General features: G+C 34.3%; 1 pseudogene; it reads left to right on the plus strand.

The window, feature by feature from the left end:
* Positions 1-4,290: 4,290 nt before the first annotated feature.
* Positions 4,291-5,690, plus strand: LOC123239998 (annotated as a pseudogene).
* Positions 5,691-7,259: the final 1,569 nt, after the last annotated feature.

Below are 7,259 nucleotides of genomic sequence, written 5' to 3' on the forward strand. Positions count from 1 at the left end.
AAAATTTATATCTCTGAGTGCCTATAACAACAAAACCAAAAGGGAGGAGATCAATGAATTGGGCTTGCAACTTAAAAAATTAGAAAAAGAGCATATTAAAAATCCCTAGATAAATACTAAATTTGAAATCTTAAAAATTAAAGGAGAAAAACATCAAATTGAAAGTAAAAGACCTATTCAACTAATAAATAAGATTAGGAGCTGGTACTTTGAAAAAAACATATAAAATGAAGTACTGTTTAATCTAATAAAAAAAGAAAAGAGAATCAAATTAACAGTATCAATGGTGAAAAGATTGATCTCACCTCTAATGAAGATGAAATTAAGGTAATTATTAAGAACAATTTTGCCCAAATATGTAGCCATAAATTTGACAATGTAGGTGAAATTGGTGAATATTTATAAAAATATAAATTGCCTTTATTAACAAAGGAGGAAATAGAATACTTAAATAATCTCAACTCTAAGGTAGCACCTTACAACTAGCAAACTGGCCAATATGGCAACAAAGGAAAGTGATAAATGTTGGAAGGAATGTGGCAAAATTAGGACATTAGTATACTGCTGGTGGAGATGTGAATTGGTTCAACCATTTGATCTAGTCATACCACTGCTGGGTTTGTATGCCAAAGAGATAATAGAGAAAATACATGTACAAAAATATAGCTATGCTCTTTATGATGGAAAAAAATTGGAAAATGAGAAAGTGTCAATCAGTTGGGGATTGGCTGAACAAATTATGGATCTGAAGGTGAAAAAATACTATTGAGCTGAAAGGAATGATGAACTGGACAATTTCTATTTGAACTGGAAAGACTTTCAGGAATTGATACAGAGAAAAAGTAGGAGAACCAGGAGAACATTGTACACAGCAACTGATACATTGTGGCACAATCAGATGTAACAGATTTCTCTATTAGCGGCAATGCAATGATCCAAGAAAATCTGGAGGAACTTATGAGAAAGAACACTATCCACATGCAGAGAAAGAACTGTGGGAACAGCAACACAGAGAAAAAACATATGATCACTCATGTGGCTCAATGGGGATATGATTAGGGTTTTGAGGGTAAAAGATCTCTCTATGCAAATACAAATAACATGGAGATATTTTTTGAACAATGACACATCTATCATCCAGTAGAATGGCTTGTCAAGCCTGGGAGGGGGTGAATAAAGAGGTGTGGGAAAAAAAACCCAACATAAATCATATAACCATGGAAAATATTCTAAATTAACAATATTTGTGTGTGTGTGTGTTTGTGTTTGTGTGTGTGTGTGTGAGAGAGAGAGAGAGAGAGAGAAGAGGGAGAAAGAGGGGGGATACTTGTATATTTTTACATAAATACACACATTTTTTTCTAGTCCTTTAGGACTCTTTTATCTTTAAAATTTGTTATACTTAATACTTCTTCATTTTCTCTATTGTAAAACTGATATCAACTCTAGGATTCTTTCCCTAATCTTCCCTTCCTACAGCACATTTTATATGCTGTTGCTCAGTTATTCTATTTCATATCCTATTTTTGTCACACGACTCTCTTCTTAAGATTTGTCTTACAAATATACTCAGGGCATTAATTTTTTTCCTATTTCTTCACTTCAATTCTTTTAGAAAGCCTTCTCATTAAGCTCCCAGTGGCACCCCTCAAGTATCAGACTTAATGTTCTTTACTACACTAACTTTAAAATAATAAAATTTAATTCACTACCCTCTATCCCATTGTTCTTCAGAGCTAATCAGTAGAATCACTCCCTTTCTCTTCATTCCTTACTCTCTCTTAAAATGTGTTCATCTACTTGAAGAAAATATCTCTTCTTTCACTTTTCTCAAGGCCCTGGTACTACTTGAAAAATTTCAAATTTAATTCATAGTATTTAAATCCATATATTCATATCTCTTCATATTGCACTACTCATTGTCTCTTGTTTTTGTCACATCATTTCTCACCTCTTTAATTTCACACTAGTCTGAACCCATGGGATATTCTCACTACATATGAAAATCCTATCCTTCAAAGGTAATTTCAAATGCTCTCTCCACCATGATTACTTCCTGGATCCCTCTTACTGAATATTTAATTCTCCCCTACAGACACTCATAGAGCACTGCCATGTGTATTATACATATATATATATATATATACACATATATATATACATATATGTTAAATACATACTATCCTTATTACTTTATTAAATAGCATATGCTCTGTTCATAATAGATATGAATAATGTTATTTATATTCCTTGTGGAAATCTGAAATCCTTGAAAAGGTTTATAACAACCCATAGTTTATTTCCTTATTTGTATTCACACCTTTCTCATTTTTTTCTATCTTCTTGTAAGCAAAACCCTCACCTTGATTATTATCCACGGTGCTCAACACTAACTCATATTCATTCATTTATTCAATTCTTACTCAAAACTTACTTCTAAAATAACCTTACTTTAAATTTATATTAATAATTTCCATACATTATATTTCATTATTATTTCTACATATATTCTACAGTACTGATTCACACAGAGTATCTATGTGACTATATATGTTAATCTCCCTCAGCCTATTTCTTCATTTGAACTTTTAAATTATTAAATTACATAACCTTAAAAGTAGATATGTGGTTGGGTGTACAGAAAGTTGGGCTTGGAGTCAGGAAAACTTGATATCAAATCCAACCTCAAATACCAGCTGTGTGTCTCTGGGTAAATCACTTAATTTTCCTCAACTGTAAAATGTGGATAATATATAGAATCTATCTTCCAATGATATGATGAAGGCTAAATAAGATATTTATTAAATACAGATCACACTATATAACATATAGTATACATTGAATATATCCTTCTTCCATATCTTCCAGATCCATGAAATAAATGATATAAATGAGTAAAGTGCCATGGTTTGATTATTGAGTGCAATTTTATTGTTTTCTTCTTGTGTAGGAAACAGAAGACAGTATGATAGATATGGTTTCCAATTTGGCACATATGACAGAAGAAAACCATTGTTTTCTATCTCCATAAGGGTTGACATCTACTCATGCTAGCTTTCCAACTGACAAGTGCATTGAAAGCCTCTGGCAGTCAGCTTGTCACAAATTGGTAATGCTGAGATGAGTTTGCCTAGATTTTTCTCTTCTTAAGTAGGTGTGGTGATTGCCATAGTTGATGGTGACATAGTTCTTTATTCATTTCACTTTTTTAGAGTAAGCGTTGGGTTATCAGATAGCTGCTAATGCCTCTCAGCAGGATTGAGAACTTTGAGACAAGTGACTGATTGCAAAGCTGACACCTGAAATAAATCCTTAACGAGGAATTGTAGTTCCAGAATAATGTGAAGCCAGTGCCTTTCAATGAGAGCTGTTCTTCACTGGGGAAATCTGATTTCATATTTTTTGAAAAGTATAGTAAACTCCAGTTTTGGAACTTTTAATAAACATATTTCTTAACATTATGTTATTGTAGTATTTTATAGTATAGTGGTTATTTTATGTTTAAATATATTCATTCTGAAGATTGTTATAGGACAGTCTTCTATGTCTATGTAGTAGTATCAACTTTATGGTGTTTCTGTCTACTAGGGGTACTCTAAAGATAATAATAAACCAGTCTTAAAAAGAATTGAAGAGTGGAGTCAACAGGTGTGGAGGGGTAAGCTGACTTTCTCAGCTTGGCACATGACTTATGTCAGTGTGTGCTAGGGATGAGGGAGCCCAGGGAATGAAGAGATGGAAAGCTGAGCTGCTAAGTCCTCCCTGGTGTCCCTCCTCCATCGCTACTTTTTTTTTTCCTTGCCAGCATCATCATATTAATCTTTTTATTTTTTTTTTTTTTATCCTGGGACTCCATTCGAGGAGCATAGGGCCACAACCAGTAGGCAATGGGTCACGCAGTCGCTCAGGGTCACCCAGCTGGGAAGTGTCTGAGCCCGGATTTGAACCCAGGACCCTTCGTCTCTAGGCCTGGCTCTCAATCCACTGAGCTAGCCCAGCTGCCCCTACTTTAGGTTGCAGTTTCTTTAGCAGATGTAGTTTTTACAGGGTGGGGTTGCTAGCCCCAAGCCCAACCCTCCTCCTTTTTTCATCCAGGCTAGGGACCGTCCTTAGCCCAGGAGTGGTAAGGGTGGGCGATAGGGGTCAAGTGACTTGCCCAAGGTCACACAGCTGGAAGTGTCCGAGGCCGGACTTGAACCTAGGACCTCCAGTCTCTAGGCCTGGCTCTCAATCCACTGAGCCACCCAGCTGCCATATTAATCTTCCTTTTGGAAATTTTTCTTGATAAGCATGAAGGAGTTTTGGCTTATATTACCTCCTACAGAGAAAACATGCAAGCAAACATGGAAGAAACTATACTCAGCAAAAACCAGAATTAATAATCTTTCTCATAATTCAACGTTCAACATTCCTGACTTAAAGATTGGCATATTGTATGTTTTATCATTATCAGATGAAATGGCCAAAATGGATGAATTTTTGGAGGATATATTTCATCAGATTCAGAACTTTGCTTTTAAGAAAAATCAGAGCAAAAATCACATGGTCCATCTGACCCTTGAAATAGAGTTTGTAGAAGAGTTGTTAAAAAGTGGCCCAATATGTGGCTGATATATTAGAGCAGGGGTCGGCAATGTATGGCTCTTGAGCCATATCTGGCTTTTTTGAGGGCCAGGTATGGCTCTTTCTGCAGGAGCCATAAAGTCAATGTTTTTCAGGCGCTGTTACAGAAGTGCACACTGTGAGCACTATTTGGCTTTCACAAAATTACATTTTAAAAAAATGTGGCGTTTATGGCTCTCACGGCCAAAAAGGTTGCTGACACCTGTATTAGAGGACAGTAGGGATAAAGTTCAAGAAAGTCTGTTGGCTAATGGAGTTGACTTGGTTACATATATAACAAGGTTCCAATGGGATAATGCCCAGCATCCAATCAAGCAGTTTTTGAAAAATAATTCTGAAATAACTGGCAAGGGAGAAAACCAAATTGACAATGACTTGAAAGCCTGAGCATCTGCACATAATAATCTGAAAGGGAGTCCTCAGAATTTGGAAAGAAAGGATGTGGGGAGTTTATTAACTAGAAGCCTAGCAGAAATCATAAAGAAAGATGTCTTTGTCCTTGATTCAGCATTTCTAATCATATTATTGATGGTAGTTCCAAAATTAAACCATAAGGATTGGGTTAAGTAAAATGAGACATTGGCTGAGATGGTAATCCTATAATTTAGCAGAAGACCTGTGGAAAATTACTTTGTTTAAAAAGGCAATGAATGGATGACTTCAAATATAAAGCAAGAGAGAATGCGTTCATTGTTTGTAATTTTCAATATAATGAAGAGATGACCATGCTCTCTACTGACAAGAAGAAGCAGTTTCAATCACTAGTATTATGGCTGAGAATGATTTCAGTGAAGCTTTGGATTCATGTGAAAGCATTAATAGTTTTTGTTGAGTATATCTTAAGATATGGATTGCCAGTGAACTTCCAGGTGATGTTACCTCGACCCAACAGGAAAAACATGAATAAACTGAGAGAAGTATTGTATGATTTGTATAAACTCCTGGACATTAGAGCGACAGTTATTATTGATGCTTCTATGAATATTCTAGGCTTAAATCTCAGTCAACAGGAATATTATCCCTATGTGTTCTACAAAATTGATTTTGAACTATTGGAATTCAAGTAAAAATCCTCAATACTGACAATCTTATCTTAGTGTTGGTTTATATGAAGAGAAATGAAGTTGAAGTATACTTATACATTTAATTCTATTAATCCAATGCATGCTTCTTTCTTCCTTTCCTTAGGTAAATTTTCCCCATTGTGGTCAACCTCTTGATATTTTATTTTTAAAGAAAAGCATATGTATTGTTGTTTTTTATTGATCAGATCTGCAAATGTGTGCTAAAAAATCAGAGATTATTTATAAACAGAATAGTATACTAATTTTTTCTTCATTGATGTAGTGATATGCTTTCAGTAAACTCATTACTATTGTTCCACAAATACCTTGTTTACAAGGGAAAAGTGCAAACAAATTTGTACCATTTTGTTTTCTGTATTTAGTAGCTATAATTGTTAAGGGTTATTGAATTGTGATGTAAAAAAGTGAAAATATTCAGGTACATGCTGTCTGAATATCATCAATCACAATCTATGAGCACTTTCAGCACTCATAGGTGAAGGTAAAATTTACCTGTTCAAAGATATGTTGTGGTGTGCATAACTTCTTTAAACTTTGGTCAGAGAGTCAGGAACTAAGATCACTGCTGACTAGTTGCTGCTGTACCACTTTTATGTGTTGCAAGAGGCAATTTCTCTTCTATTCGATTTGTGTTTGCTTTCCACAGATTATTTTGCTGTGCCAAGTTTGCCTCATAATGCACAATGTATGTTGGAATTCATTTTTCCAAATATATAGGTGTTTATATCTGGTCATCAAACTTTTGGTGTTCTAAAATGATTGAGAATTAGGTCTAATTTTGAATAAAGTCCAGGAAAATTAAAAAAAAAATAGAATCCAATAATGGACTATCTTTCCCTGAAATTAGAATAGGAAGTTTTCAGTATAATGTCCTGATTCATCTGCATGCCCAGTTTAATTTTACCCTATATCTCAAATATTCATATTCATTCATATTTACCCTATATCTCAAATATTCATATTCATTCATATTCTTTGCCAAGTGAAGGTAGTCTCAGTTTCTCAAAGTTCATATTGGTGATAAAATAGCACTGGACAAGTACATTATGATTGGAAGGTTGTGGATATAAATGAACAATTAATTGCATCTATGTTTAATTTCTAAAAGTTTGGAGGGACTTTACCAGAGGGTTGTTCATTAAATGATGTCTTACTTTGGTTTCATTAATGAACAAAGGTTTTCTCCTAAGTCAGAGAGATATGATTATCTACATTACTAAAGAGAATACTCAAGATTATGATATCATGGGTATTTGAATATTTCATGGTACAATGTAAAGATACATCATCTGGTTCACTTAACACCTGATTTCTACAAAGAGAACTCACCTTCCTTTCTTGCTCTATTGGTTTGGAATTCCTTTTTGTCCTAATTTTTCCTTTTCCATTTCTATTTCCCCTTCTCTGTCTCTTCCTGTTTTCCTTGCTCTTTAATATGTTTGCCTAGAATTTCCTCCATTCTACTCCACTTCAAAATTTCCAGTGTATATACACTTTGAGGTAGAAAATCTAGTAATAACAAAGCAGGACTAGAGATTAAAATACTAAAGT

Source organism: Gracilinanus agilis, chromosome 3 (genome assembly GCF_016433145.1).
Source record: "Gracilinanus agilis isolate LMUSP501 chromosome 3, AgileGrace, whole genome shotgun sequence".
In the NCBI taxonomy this organism is placed as follows: domain Eukaryota; kingdom Metazoa; phylum Chordata; class Mammalia; order Didelphimorphia; family Didelphidae; genus Gracilinanus; species Gracilinanus agilis.